Genomic DNA, 16796 nt, shown 5'->3' on the forward strand with positions numbered 1-16796 from the left:
TTTAATGTTGTTTCAAATAGGCGTGAAGAACTAGCTGGTATTTCTGTCAATATAATTTCATTTCCGCTGGATACAGCAAAAACACATTTGCAATCTAAGCAAGGTTTCATTAGATCTGGTAGATTTTCCAAATTTTAGAAAGGGATGCTGCCAGTAGTAGTTGATTCAGTGCCAAGTGATAAATATATACAACAAGCAAAGCAACGTAAACTGATTTAAAATGTTTAAGATAATATAAATTAAACTATTACACTTTTATAATCCATGTAGCGTTTCTGTTCTTTGTAACTTAAAAAGAGTCTCAAGAACGTAACGCAATGTAAAGAAATTTAGAAAAAAAGAAAGCAGGCCTTAATCTCAAATAAAGGAACGTTGGATCTGCTGTATCGTGGTTACCGGCGTGCTGTGTTAAGGGATATGATATCAGTTTTAATTTTCTAAACGAGTACAATGAAAAAAAATCTGGAGTCAACACATTGGAAGACAAATTCTTCCAGTGAAAAATGCTGTATGCATTGAAGTAGCAGATTCACATCCCCTTGATTTTCTACAGAAAATCTAATGCCATTTTCCTCGATTGACTAGAATCGAAACTACGAAACCTATTAGGTGGTATTTCTGCGAATACGACCATACACACACACGCACAAACGCACGCACGAAATCCATCAAGATTAAAGACACAGTGTATGTATTGGAGGATGCGTACAATAAAAAATGATTATTACATAAATAAATTGTAGAATTCCATTTGTGATTGATAATTAGATTATAAACATTTATATGCTTTTATCAGAAATTTAAATACGTCAAAATTTCAGCACGCAGATGTGTAAATATCACTTTGCGATCTCATTTCATTTTGGCAGTTATACTTATATATAAGCATCCATCCAAGCATAAAGCTTGATAATAATTAAACTATAATATAATTATGAAATATTAGACTTTTTGCTGGCATTACAAAATATATTACAAAAATATATAAAAATATATTTTACTTTAGTTTTTTTAATATTTCAAATATTTTGTATTACATATTAAACTTATACAAAAAGTAACAAAATTTTTATAGGTAGGAATAATTTTTCCTTAATTAGTTAATATGTCAGTTCTCTTTAAGAAGAAGGTATTTAATTTTTCAAAGTAAGTTTCGACTTTAAATTGACCATTAATTTCTCTAATTTCATTGCTTTTTGTAGATCACCGATAATTTTCAACTATCCCAATACGACTTTGTCGATGCAAGTTTCAATTCTCCGAAAGATATATAATATTATGTTACTAGTAAAATTATTTTGCATTTCCAATTAATTTGAACGTAAAAAATATTTTTTTTATGAGAAAGCATTGCGAGAAAATTTTAAGAATCCATTGTTAATGTTGTACCTAGTGGTTGACTAGGTTCTCCTCTCCTTGCTGCACCTTTTTACCATTTTTAAGATCTAAAAACCATGTACCAGCTTCTTCACCTTTAAAATTGACGAAATTTACATATTGTAAATTTATTCAGAAGTGATGTTAATTAACTCTTGAATTATGTCTGCTTGGGCAATTAATCAGACTAATCTATGATGTGCTGTAATGTACGTGGACTAATAAATGTTTTTTAACATAATGAACAATATAGTATTTGAGCTTACAGTTTTGTTAGCAAACTCGCTGCTTAAATTAGTTTGGATAACAATTAATATTTACATGACTTTTCCTTTGATTTATCAGTATAATTTGTTCGTTCTTTTCAACTGTCATATATAATTATCCAATTCTATATGTTCCAAATTCTCCTCTAGGAAGGAAAGAGGCAACAGTTTATCTTATCGATAATGTTTATAATCTGTAAAATTCATTCATGTGTTAATTGTAAACCTTTAGTTAATTTTTCATGTCTGCATTAAACGCATAATGGGTGAAATCGGACATTCCTTCTGTTTTTTAATATTGCCTCATCGATTAAAGAATGATTAGTAACAGATTTATTGCCTTTGCAAAATGAAAGCGTACATTGCATCACCCATTATTTCCAGCTTCCCACTATAATTTTGTGATTGTGAACCAACTAACATCTCTATCGCAGCCATATGTATACCTGAAACAACGCGTATGTAAGGCAATCTTAAATTGGGAGAACTATATTTCTTAACAATGAAATTAGAAATATATATAATTTACTGCAGTCTATGGCAAGACAGCATTCACAGCAAGACCATCATCTTCAAATTCATCGGCCCTTCCAAGAGCACACATTAACATTCCAAACTTGGATATTATATAAGCGACATGAGTTTCAAACAACATTCGTTTCGTTTTTATACATAGTAGTGATCTGATATTTACTATATGAGAATTTGTGCCTAATATTTCGACGGGTATCTAATATACACGTAACTAAAACGTAATTCGAAAAATACAATAGAATAGAGGAAATATTCTCCAATATATGACATATATAAATCAACGTATGCAAGGGAGAACACTCAATCTCGGGGTAGCGAGACCGGGGCGCCATCCTGATGTAATCCTATAACGCCGATTTCGGGATGGTGCAGAGAGGAAATGTGGAGGGTGGAGAGCATAAAATAGCATTAACGTAACTAAAGAAAAGGGAAAAGAAAATCTGTGGAAACATTGCATTTATTAAGAGGAAATCCTAGAAATATCAAACAACAGATTATACACCATACTGTGACGGCCTTGCCATTCTACCTTGGTACAACGAAACATATTGATATCGTGAGACAAAATAAAAAAATCGAGAAACTTAAAAAAAAAAATAATAATTTAGATTGAACGAATCGACATCACTGATCCCGGCAAGCTTAATAGAAAACGCATGACTACGAAACGGTTAGAGTGTAAGACTGATGCTGGTCGCGGTTCGAGTGGCCCTGGGAGTCCTTCGCCCGTATCACGGCAGGCAATAGGTTGGTGGAGGGCCTGCAGCCGCGCCAACTGCCCACTAAGGCAGCTGTGCATATGCTGCTGAGAGGTACTGCCGGCTCATTATTCGGAATCAGCCCCATCGGGTCCTTGCAGAAGATTAAAGGTTGGGCAGGCGGTTTGGAGCCCCCTGTCGATGACACGAATGAATAGGAAGATAGAAAAGGATACATAATATAAAGGAGAAAAAGAAAGCCTCAGAAGGAAGCACAGACAGGAAAGGAGAAACATCAGGAGCCGAAGTGAGGGAACCAAAAGGAAAGAGCAGGATAATGGAAAAGCTACCAATAAGAATAACGTCTAAATTCTCAAATAGAAGAATAGGCAGCCACACATCAGACGCAATGACAGATATTCTGAGCGAGGACACGGCGAATCTAATGACATATTAGAAAACGTTAAAGGGAAACATCAGGCATATAAAAAGAACTGGCATCGAACACTTGATCGACCTAGTGGCAAACATTACAGAGAAAAATTAAGCAACTAAAGGAGCAGGAAGTATTCGAGGATAAGCAACGAGATGAGGAAAAGTAGGAAAAACGACAGAAATATGAAAAGATGATGCAAAAAAATCGAGAGCGGGAGATATAATCCTGGAATTTAACAAGAAAACAGGTATAGAGAACAAAATAAAGGAGATAAAAGGAACTCCGGAAAAAGAATTTGGAGTAAAATATACGAGTGCAAGTATAATGCCCCAACTAAGGTACATATACCAGTTGGATTACCAGAGAAGAAATAAAGGAGGACATAAGACGAACATAGAATGAAATAAAAGAAAAGGGTAGCGGTATAAATGTCAAGTTGTTAAAACAAATGTGGAGAGGCAACCAAGTCGCGTTAGTTAAATGTGAACAGGAGTACAGCAAAGAGCTGGAGAAGGTAAAATGACTCAGAACAGCATTGACCTCTTGTCCCTGCTACGTGCTACCAAGAGTAGATAGATGCTTCATATGCAATAAACTGGGACATATCGGCAGAAATTGCAAGGAAGTTGAGGATAAAAAGGAAACCTACAGAAGATGTGGATTCCAGAATCATACAATGATTGATTGAGTCGCGAACAAACCGAAATGTATTATTTGCAGCGAGGCAGGAAGAAAAGATCCGTACACCAGACAAGTTACCGGAGCTTTAATTGTCCGGTCTACAGAAACGCTTTGATATAAAAGAACAGGAAACGTATATGGAATTGAAAGTTCTACAAATCGATCTGAACAGATGCCGAATCGTGTAAGAAATCATGCAGAAAATGTAAGAATACTGACTGCAAGATGAGAACAGTGACGCTCCGATACGGATAACCGGTGTTAATCGAAAATGTTGCACATGTGGCACCACGTACTCCTCGACCGGAATCGTTCATGCAATGCTCGAAGGAACAAAAGTTATAAGCTGCTACTTTTCGCCTAACAGGAACGGAAAGAAATCGAAGAATATATAAACGAAATTGAGGTTAACATAGAAAAGGTAGAGAAAGCAAACAGAATGATAATCGCAGGAGACCTGATCGAAAAATCGGTAATCTTGGGTAGTAAGGAGAACAACCATAGAGAGGAAAAGATCATCAAAATGACTCTAAGAAACGATCTAATAGCGACGAATCCGAAAGAAGAATATACATACTTTAAGAACCGAATCAAATCAAAAATAGACATAATGTTAATAGGAGGTTGCATATATGTTAAGTTGCGTAAAGCACAAGAGTTTGAGATATTTTCAGCGTCGGACTGTCAATACGTACTACGTACCTTCCAAAGTACGAATTACAAGAATAATGAAGAGGGATTTGCAAGCCTCGATGGAAAGAAAGCGAATTGAGGCGATGCAAACAAATGATCGACTTATACAAAATATATATATAAGCGATCGCGTTTCATAGTGTCTGCGTGTCAACGCATTACAGTTCCCATGCATCATAGATCGTGATAGCGCATTCCATTTCAACGTTTCAAAGTAGGTAAGATGTAATATTCAATGTAACGCGTAACGTTTATCTGCTGCCACGCTTCAAAAGAATGTGAATCCTAAAGTTTCTTTCAAGGGGATAGCATATCTGGATGTCTGCGTGTCGATGAAATAGAGATCTAATGCTTCATTCAACGTAATGTCGCAACGCATTTCAATGAATCATGGTAAATTGCAATGCTCTATGCAATATGTTATATTTGTCTGCATCTAGACTTTAGAAGGATGTGAATCCTACACTTGCTTGCAACAGAATATCGTTTCCAGATCTCTACGTGTCCAAGCAACACATTTCTAGTACTCCATGCAGTGCGATGTTCCCTCTCATTTCAACGTTTCAAAGCAAAGAATCTGTAATCATCTATCCATAGCATTATGCTTAACTGTTAGAGGTCTTCAATAGAACGTGAATTCTACAGTTCCACGCAACAGGAAGGAGCTTCATAATGTCTACGTGTCAAAGCAACGGAGTTCTAATGCCCCATTCAGTACAGGGGTGAATCTCATTCCAATGTTTCAATCTAAGTAAACTGCATTCCTCCATGCATAGCATTGTGCTTCTCTGCTTGTAAACTTCAAGAGAATGTGAATTCTACAGTTCCCTGCAACGTGATGGAGCTCTACAGTGTCTGCGTTTCAAAACAGTAGGGTTCTAGTGTTCCATGCAATGCCATGGCGAATTTCATTCCAGCGTTTCAAGGTGGGTAATCTGTAATCTACTATGCAAAGCATTACACTTATCTGCTTTTACACTTCCAAGGAATGTGAAATCTACAGTTCCATGCACCGGGATGGCGCTTCACTGTTCCTTCGTGTCAAAGCAGTAGAGTCCTATTGCTCCATACAATGCGATCTCGTATCTCATTCCAACGTTTCAAAGTAAGTGAGCTGTATTGTCTACGCAGAGCATTATGCTTATCTGCTTCTACACTTCAAACAAATGTAAATTCGACTGTACCTTACACCGGGCTCGGGTTTCATATTATCTGCTTGTCAAAGCTGTAGTGATCTAATGCTCCACACAATGCGATGGCACATCTAATTTCTACGTTTAGAACGTTGACGCCGGCGTGCATCACAGGTGGGTCACACGTGTCTGTTCCGTGAAGCAGTGTGCATCTCCGGTGAGCTACACGCGTCTGTTTCGTGGGCCGGCGTGCACCACGATGGGTCGAACTTATATTTCATAAAGTAGATAGTACAAAGTAGGTTTATTCTTCGATTCTCAGCATTATAAACGGGCATTATAATTAATATTTAACATTAATTATATAATTCATATCTAAAATCTAATTCATATCTAATTTTTTTATGTAATTTTTCAAATCATGTTAGGTAGAGTTCCGGTTGGCCCTTACTTCGGTTGAAACAGTTTTTACTTTTATTGTCTTATTCGTGGCATACTGGCTACCATTTATTCTAGACATACGCCTATAACATTCTTTACATCGTTATCTCGTTTTTCTCGCGCGTCCTTGGAACGACCGCAGAAAATATGTATGTTTCTTGGGCACTGCTTCAGTTTCAGATGACGTTTGTTCACTGTGACGATCCACTGTACTGAGGAGATAATCAATAATTTTTTCGCGGATGTTTAATATTTTCATACCTGTGGTACTCCATTTTCTATGTATATAACAGGCATTGACGAGAGAAGTCCCGCATACTAATTCGATAACTATTCTTCTATACCACTTTACTGTTCTGTGTAATGAACTGTGATAAGAAGACATCTGATCGGATGGTCAAACCCCTTCTTAGCTTTGTTATAAAGGAACACTTTGTCCGGCTTTAACTTATTATTACTACCCTGGACAATAACACATTTGTGGTTTTCAGAAGTGGCTAGCATGCATTCCCACTCTTATCCATCCACATAAAAATTTAAAGCCGCTCCTATTTTGAAAATACATAAAGCCACTCCGTTGCAGTTTCCGTTTGGCCCGCAGCAGAAGAAATTTTATATTCATTTTTACTATACCAAATAAATGTTACTTTTTGAAGAATTTTCTCAGCCAATGGGACACAAGTATATAAATTATTTGCGTATAATACGCGGCTTTCAAATAATAATTCACCCTCCAACGTCATAACTACAGCATGCGCATGTGCTTTCGCTATTCAGGTTGCATTATTTCCGGACGTAAATAAGAATGTTATGCGTGTATCCTTCCAGAAGGCATAGTTTACAAAGTTTTATACCATATTTATGCCGCTTTCCTGGGATATATTGGCAAAAACTGTGGTGACCTCGCCATGGAACCATGATTCCGTAGATTACAATATTTTTACCGGGCTTAACACGTTGAGTGTCAAGTCAGTCCCCAGGGACTGACAGTGAACTTTCCGTTCAGGTGGCGTCAGTCCCCAGGGACTGACAATCGACTTTTCGTTTGGACAACATGGATTTTAGGGATTGACAGCGAACTTCTTGTATGATCTACATCAGTGCATGAGACCGGCATTGTAAAGGGTTAAATTATTAATAACAATTAAAAAATTTATGCTAATATTTAATGAAGTATATTAAAACATTTAAAACAAAGATGTGGTTGTGATTTGCACATATTACAGTATGTAGTAACTTTCTTTGTCATTCTCTTCGCTAACTGGCGTCCGAACATTTTTGTGTTTGTGCTATGACATTCAACACAATATTTTCGTACTTCACGCGCCTTTCCTTCCTTCTTATGAAATTTGTGAATTCATCTACTTGTATAGGCCCCAATTGGGATTTCCTCATGTGAATCTCATGTGAGAGCATTTACCAATTGTTTTCGGAATGTTGTAATTGACATCTTTCTTCCTGTTACATTTTGGAACATATGTAACGAATTCACGACAGCAATATTCAAAGGAAGGTCGAATGCCAGTTTTCTATACCATTTTAGTGACCTTCTAAGTGGACTGCTGTAAGCACTCATTTGATAAGACAGATCTATCGCTGTTTTACCTTTATTATAATCAATAATAATTTTTGGTTTGCAGGATACCCGTGTTCTTGTTATTACGAATTTCATTTCGTCAGAATGCTTGAGCGAAAGAATTAAAACATCCCTCTTGTCTTTCCATTTCATTATGGTAATTCCTCTACTGTTCTCTTGAGCAATAACTTCTCCGCGTCGCAGTTTGGTTTTCATAACTTTACTTGGATTGCCTCTTCGATTTGATCGAAGAGTACCAACCAAATGCGTATTTTTTGTTATGAGTTTGTTTGTTAAATACAGACTCGTGTAATAATTATCAGTGTATAAAGTAGGGCCTTTGTGAAACACATTTTCACATAAATTCATGACAACATTTCTGGATGTTGTATTTTTTTTATCCAATGATTTGCCGGTGTAAATGCAAAGATCATATGTGCAATGATTATCACAGCACAATTTAAGTATTTTTATGCCGTATTTATGCTTCCTTTGCTTCATGCACTGTCTAAATGTGATCCGTCCACGGAATGATATTACCGTCTCGTCGATGCATAACATTTCAACGGGATCATATTTTTTAAAATTTATATTTAATTCTTTTATTAAAAATTCAACCGTTGATAGACGGTTGGAAGCATCCACTTTTGTATTGCCGGCAAAATGCAACATTCTCAACAGAATTTGAAATCTGTCTCTACTTATAATTTTCCGCGGGAATGTTTGAATAAACAATGTATCCTTACACCAATACAGATACAAAGATGGGAGCTTTTCCAATACCATCCACAAAACCACTCCAGAAAACCTCTTTACTTCATCCTTATCTGTTGACACCCACTTTTCAACACGTTTGGAAGCGATTGTTCTTTGTGTCGTATACATATTTGTTTGTTCGCTTATATGTTGAAATAGTTTATCTGTCACACAAAGGATGTAAAAATCTTCCATTGTGCTACAATTTTGCATTTCCTCATGAGCGAGTTTGGCACCATGGGGACTTGAGAAAGGTATAATGTTTGGCTGGTTGCCTTACGGATCAAACCAATCATTTGGATCAGTTGTTTTAGTATTCCTTAGTGAACTACTGGATGAATTGTCACTATCTGAAGATGGTAGTGGTATTATACGCCGACATTTGCGTGGTACAAATAGCTCTCTCGACGAATCACTATCTGTTCGTCCTCTCAACATTTTTAGTTGATGGATACCAAAACTTCTTCAATATAGTCACTATAAAACTGAATTCTCTCTGCTGCAATAGGTCTTTATACTCCCGTGGCTCTTTCAGAATGACTCTCACCTTGTATTTGCTCTTTCGCCTCTCTGGCATTCCCTATCCCATTATCTTATGTTTATACATTATATACAAATGCATTGTTTGTATCATTTCGACAGTCGAAACGAAACGAATACAGGTATGAAAGTTATTATTTGTTTGTACCCATCAGTCAAGCGTTCGCCATCAAGTGCTCACGCGCTGCCGCCTGAGCGAGAGGTATAGCAAGAATTGGCGTAGCACTCAACATGTTAACAATATTTTCGAAAGTTTAGACAATTGCGTTAACAATAATTCAAAGTTTATACAAACGATCCTCAGTCCTAGCCGTGGAAATAATGGTGAAATGAAAATATCTAAGTATTGATATAAACCGATCGCGCTTCATCGCGTTTTTTTCAATTGTTTACATGCATTTCCGTTTGAGACCAACATAATCTAATTTCAGATAGGGGCGCTACAACCAGTATAAGCAGGACGCCAATAATAATGTTCAGTTCGTTCTCTGTCACAGGCTTCCTGGCCAGTTGGTGTATAGAAGAAGAAAATTGTAAAGTATACAAGCAGATAAGCATAATGCTATATATAGAAAATAACAACTTTCTTATCTTGAAACAATGGAATGTGATGCGCCGTCGCATTGCATCGACCATATGAACTCTACAACTATGAAACGCAGACGCTATGAAGCGCCTTCGCTTTGCACCGACCTGTAGAATACACATTCTTCAGAAACGGAAACAAGATAAGTATAATGTTATGCATAGAATATTTCAGCTTGCTTACTTTGAACGTTGGAGCATTAGACATCTACTGTATTGACACGAAAACAATGTGAAGCGCCATCATTTTGTGTTAAACTGTAGAATTCACATTCTTTGCAAGTATAGAAGCAGAAAAGCATAATGCTATGTTTAAAAGATTACAACTTTCTTACTTTCAAACGTTGAAACGAGATGCGACGTCGCGTTGTATGAAGTATTAGAAATCTATCGCATCGACACGAAAACATCTAGAAACGCTATGCCCTTGCAAGGTGGTCTAGGTTTTACATTCTTTTGAGCATGTAACATTGGAATAAGATGAGACATTGCACTGAATGAAATACTAGAACTCTATTGCATCGACTCGTAGATATCTAGAAACGCTATGCCGTTGCAAGGAAGGTTAGGATTCACATTGTTTTGAAGTGTAGAAGAAGATAAGCATAATCCATTGCAAAATACGTTACAACTCACCTACTTTGAAACGTTGAAATAAAATGCGCTATCGCGATCTATGGCGCGTTCGTTATTCGTAATCTAATTCTTCTGAAGAGGAGTAACAGACGAGCATATTGCATTGCATTGGACATTGCAAATTTACTTGCTTTGAAACGTTGGAATAAATTGTGTCATTGCGATACATGAAACATTAGAACTCTATTTCTTCCATACTTACGAATCCTGTGAATCGTACGGTTGCATGCAATGTGATGGCGCTTTATAGTGTCTGCGTGCCAATGCATGGGAGTTCTAATGCTTCATATAACGCGATAGCCCATCTCATTTTAACGTTTCAAGGTAAGTTATTTGTAATGTTCTATGCATTGCATTATACTTATCTGCTTCTGCTCTTGAAAGGAATGTGAGTTCTACAAATTCATGCAACAAATTCATGTAACGTCGTGCGTAGCGCCTGCCATCCATTCCACACATGAGCCTTCTCGCACTTCGATCATCAACCCCTGAACTCAGGCAACCTGCCGCGTTCGCCTACAGCACCGGCAACTGGCAGCGTCCACGCGCGCACACCTGCAGGCGCTTACACGCACCAAGTACCGCTGCGTCACTCGACTTTCAATCTCACCGACGAGCACTACTGTCTCACTCCCCCTAACGAGTATATATCTGCCTCGCTCGTACCAAAGACGAACATCCTCGTCTACCTCGCACCGGTGATTTCGTCCTGCTGAAAGGTGCAGTCGCAGCCCATCACCTCAATGGGGACTGCTCCAATTCAGGGATCCGACTTTACCAGAACCTGTATTCTACTTTTAAGCCTCTTACATACATATATATACTATATCCGGACGAATGTATTGCTGCATACGAGAATTCATAATTCCAAGTTACACACATTAAGCCGCATGCACCTTGCAACGATCCGTTAATCCACCACTCGCTGGACCACATGCTTTCATGCTTTTTCAAGTAAATATTTCAAATTAGTATAAATATTAATACATATTTCATATTTTAGTTATTTCTAAATACAATATCACCTCGGGACACTCCATTACATCTGAAATCCTATCTAATTTCATATCACTTCATGATGTGTAACTTCTTCGTTATTCTTGTAATTCGTACTTTGGAAGGTATGTAGTATGTATTGACAATTTCAACCAATTCTGCTTTACGCAACTTAGCATATATGCAACCTCCTATCAACATTATGTCTACTTTTGATTTGTTTCGGTTCTCAAAGTATGTATAACCTTTTTTTGGATTCGTCGCGATTAGGTCGTTTCTTAAAGCCATTTTGATGATCTTTTCCACTCTATGGTTGTTCTTCTTACTACCCAAGATTACCGATTTTTCGATCAGGTGTCCTGCGATTATCATTCTGTTTGCCTTCTCTACCTCTTCTATGTTAACCTCAATTTCGTTTATATATTCTCCGATTTCTTTCCGTTCCTGTTAGGCGAAAAGTAGCAGCTTTTAACTTTTGTTCCTTCGAGCATTGCATGAACGATTCCGGTCGAGGAGTACGTGGTGCCACATGTGCAACATTTTCGATTAACACCGGTTATCCATATCGCAGCGTCACCGTTCTCTTCTTACAGTCAGTAATCTTCCATCTTATGTGCTTCTGATATTATTACCACGTCTGTCTCTTAATTATTCGCATTTGCTGCATGATATCTAACACGATTCGGCATCTGTTCAGATCGATTTGCAAGACTTTCAACTCCATATTCGTTTTTCGATCTTCTCTATTAACACCTTTCTATAGGCCGGACAATTAAAGCTTCCTGCCTCGCTGCAGATGATACATTTCGATACATTTGCCATACAACCGACCATCGTATAAATCTGGACACGCATCTTCTGCATGAGACATAGAATCGAGATGCGATGTCGCGTCTTATGAAGAATTAGAACTCTATTGCTTCGATACGTAGACATCTAGAAACGCCATTTTGTAACAAGGAAATGTGGAATTTGAATTCCTTTGGAGTGCTGATGAGAATATACATAACGCGCTGCACTGAGTATAACATCTTATCATGAGACATAGAAATGAGATGCGATATCGATTTTTATGAAGAATTGGAACTCAACTGCTTCGATATGTAGACATCTAAAATCACCATTCCGCGGCAAAGAAGTGTGGGATTTATATTCTCTAGATGCATTGATAAGATATACATAAAGCGATTCATTGAATATTACATATTGTCATGAAATATACAAATGAGATGCGATATCACGTTTTATGAAGCACTTGAACTCCATTGCTTCGATATGTAGACATCTGGAAACGCTACTCCATAAGAAGGAAGTGTAGGCTTTACATTCTCATTTCTATGTTTAATGGTAAGATGTAATTCAGTGTAACGCGTTGTGCATATCTTATCAAGACTACAAAAGAATGTAAACGGCACACTTCATTGCTGCGGGATAGCGTTTCTAAATGTATACGTATAGAAGCAGTAGGGATCCAATTTTGCATAAAACGCGTTATTGCATTTCATTTCTATGCTCCATGATAAGATGAAATATCAAAGTAACGCGTTATGTAAATCTCGTAAACACTTCAAAAGAATGTAATGCCCACACTTCCTTGCTGGGAAATAGCGTTTCCAGATGCCAACGTATCGAAGCAATAGATTTCGAATGCTTCTTAAAACATGATGTCGCATCTCGTTTCTATGTTGGACGATAAGATACAATATTCATTGCGAAGTGTTATGTATACTTCGACTACACTTCAAAAGAAAGTAAATGCCACACTTCTTGCTAGGGAATAGCGTTTCCAGATGTCTACGTATCGAAGCAGTAGAGTTCTAATGCTTCTTAAGTCGTGATATCGCATCTCACTTCTATGTGTCATGATAAGATATAATATTCATTGCGAAGTATTATGTATGCCTCGTCTACACTTCAAAGGAATGTAAATACCACATTTCCTTGCTAGGAAATAGCGTATCCAGATGTCTATGTATCGAAGCAATAGAGGTCTCTAATGCTTCCTAAATCGCGATATCGCATGTCATTTCTATGTTTCATGATAAGATATAATATTCATTGTGGAGTGTTATGTATACCTAGTATTCACTTCAAAAGGATGTAAATGCTAAACTTCCTTGCTATTGAATAGCATTTGCAGATGACTACGTATCGAAGCAATAGAGTTCTAATGCTTCTTAAATCGCGATATTGCATCTCATTTCTGTGTTTCATGATATGATATAATATTCATTGCGAAGTGTCCTGTATACCTCGCATACACCTGAAATGAATGTAAATGCGATACTTCCTTTCTAGGAAATATCGTTTGCAGATGTCTACGCATCGTAGCAATAGAGTTCTAATGCTTCTTTAAACGAGATGTCACATTTCGTTTCTATGTTTCATGATAAGAAATAATATTCATTGTGAAGTGTCACTTGTACCTCGCATAAACTTCAAACGAATGAAAATGCGACACTTCCTTGCTAGGAATTAGCGTTTGCAGATGACTACGTATCGTAGCAATAGAGTTCTAATGCTTCTTAATACGCGATATTGCAACTCATTTCTTTGTTTCATGATAAGATACGATATTCATTGCGAAGTGTCATATATACCTCGTATTCACTTCAAAAGAATTTAAATGCGACACATCCTTGCTAGGAAATATCGTTTGCAGATGTCTACGTATCGTAGCAATAGAGTTCTAATGCTTCTTTAAACGAGATGTCACATTTCGTTTCTATGTTTCACGATAAGAAATAATATTCATTGTGGAGTGCTACGTATACCTCGTATTCACTTCAAAAGAATGCAAATGCGACACTTCCTTTGCTAGGAAATATCGTTTGCAGATGTCTACGTATCGTAGCAATAGAGTTCAAATGCTTCTTAAATCGCGATATCGCATGTCATTTCTATGTTTCATGATAAAATATAATACTCATTGTGCAGTGTTATGTATACTTCGTATACACTTCAAAAGAATGTAAATGCGACGCTTCCGTTCTAGGAAATTGCGTTACTAGATGTTTACGTATGGAAGCAATAGAGTTCTAATGCTTCTTAAACCGCGATATCGCATCTCATTTATGTGGTTCATGATAAGATATAATATTCATTGCGAAGTGTCCTGTTTACCTCGCATACACTTCAAATTAATGTAGATGCGATACTTCCTTTCTAGGAAATAGCGTTTGCAGATGTCTACGTATCGTAGCAATAGAGTTATAATGCTTCATAAAACGCGATATCGCATCACATTTCTATGTTTCGTGATAAGATATAATATTCATTGTGGAGTGTTATGTATACCTCGTCTATACTTCAAACGAATGTAAATGCCACATTTCCATGCTAGGAAATAGGGTTTCCTGATGTCTACGCGTCGAGGAAATAGGGATCTAATGCTTCTTAAAACGCGATATCGCAATTCAGTTCTGTGTTTCGTGGTAAGATAGAATATTCATTGAGCAGTGTTCGGTACGTAGACATCTGCAATCGCCATTTCCTAGGAAGGAAGTGTCGCATTTACACTCTTTTCAAGTGTAGACGAAATATACATAACACTAATAACATAACGCAATGAAAATTATACCTTATCATGAAATGTAGAAATGAGATACGATGTCGCGGTTTAAGAAGTATTAGAACTCTGTTGCTTCAATGCGTAGACATCTGGAAACGCTATTTCCAAACAAGGAAGTGTCGGATTTTTCATTCTTTTGAAGTGTAGACGAGGTATACATAAAACTTCGCAATGAATATTATATCTTATAGTGAAACATAGAACTGAGATGCGATATTGAGTTTTAAGAAGCATAACAACCCTTTTGCTTCGATACGTAGACATCTGAAATCGCTATTTTCTAGCAAGGATGTGTGACATTTACATTCTTTTGCAGTGTAGACGAGGTATGCATTACACTTCGCAATCAATAATATATCTTATCATGAAGCATAGAAATGAGATCGCGATATCGCGTTTTAAGAAGCATTAGAACTTCATTGCTTCGATACGTAGACATCTAGTAACGCAATTTCCTAGAACGGAAGCGTCGCATTTACATTCTTTTGAAGTGTATACGAAGTATACATAACACTGCATAATGAGTATTATATTTTATCATGAAACATAGAAATGACATGCGATATCGCGATTTAAGAAGCATTTGAACCCTATTGCTTCGATACCTAGACATCTGGAAACGCTATTTCCTAGAACGGAAGCGTCGCATTTACATTCATTTGAAGTGTAGACGAGGAATACATAACACTTCGCAATGAATATTATACCTTATCATGAAACATAGAAGTGAGATGCGCTGTCGCGTTTTAAGAGGCATTAGAACTCTATTGCTACGATACGTAGACATCTGCAAACGCTATTTCCTAACCAGCAAGTGTCGCAATTTACATTCTTTTCTAGTGAATGCGAGGTATACGTGACACTTCGCAATGAATACTATATCTTATCATGAAACGTAAAAATGAGATGCGATATAGCGATTTAAGAAGCATTAGAACCCTATTGCTTCGATACGTAGACATCTGCGAACGCTATTTCCTAGGAAGGAAGTGTCACATTTACATTCATTTGAAGTGTATGCGAGGTATAAATGACACTTCGCAATGAATGTTATATCTTATCATGAAACATAGAAATGAGGAGTGATTTCGCGATTTAAAAAGCATTAGAACTCTATTGCATCCATACGTAGTCATCTGGAGACGCTATTTCCTTGAAAGGAAGAGTCGCATTTATATTCATTTGAAGTGTATGCGAGGTATACAAGACACTTCGCAATGTATATTATATCTTATCATGTAACATAGAAATGAGATGCGGTATCGCGTTCTAAGGGGCATTAAAACTCTATTGCTACGATTCGTAGACATCTGCTAACGCTATTTCCTAGCAAGGAAGTATAGCACTTACATTCTTTTGAAGTGAATACGAGGTACACATAACACTCCACAACGAATATTATATCTTACCATTTTTTTCGTTTACCTGAGCCTTGTTGGAATCGACACGACTGGATGTTATTGGAATTTTGAAGAGACCGTCGTCGTCGTCGTTTGTTCGGAGGGGACGAATCGTCGCTCGCGCCAAGCCTCGTTGTCGAGAGTCTGAGAAAAACCTGCCGTTGCGAGATCGAATAATTTTATACTCGCTTCGCGTTGCCGAGGAAAGCTTTCATAGACCGCCTCGAGACTGTGCACGAAGGCGACGAGTGTCCCATCGATAATAACATTATTATGTTCACTCGAATGATAGCGTCTTACCGATCTCGAAAGTAATACGTCGCTGGGTGTTTGGTTTTTTTTCTTCTTAGTTTGACGCGCACGTTCATTCCAGAGGGGACGATTCCGCGTTGCCCGTTGTCCTCGTTGTCTAGAGTCTGTAATCCCGCCGTTGCGAGCTCGAACAATTTATGCTCGCTTCGCTTTGTCGGGAGGAAA

The sequence above is a fragment of the Xylocopa sonorina genome, unplaced genomic scaffold, assembly GCF_050948175.1.
Source record: "Xylocopa sonorina isolate GNS202 unplaced genomic scaffold, iyXylSono1_principal scaffold0076, whole genome shotgun sequence".
In the NCBI taxonomy this organism is placed as follows: Eukaryota; Metazoa; Arthropoda; class Insecta; order Hymenoptera; family Apidae; genus Xylocopa; species Xylocopa sonorina.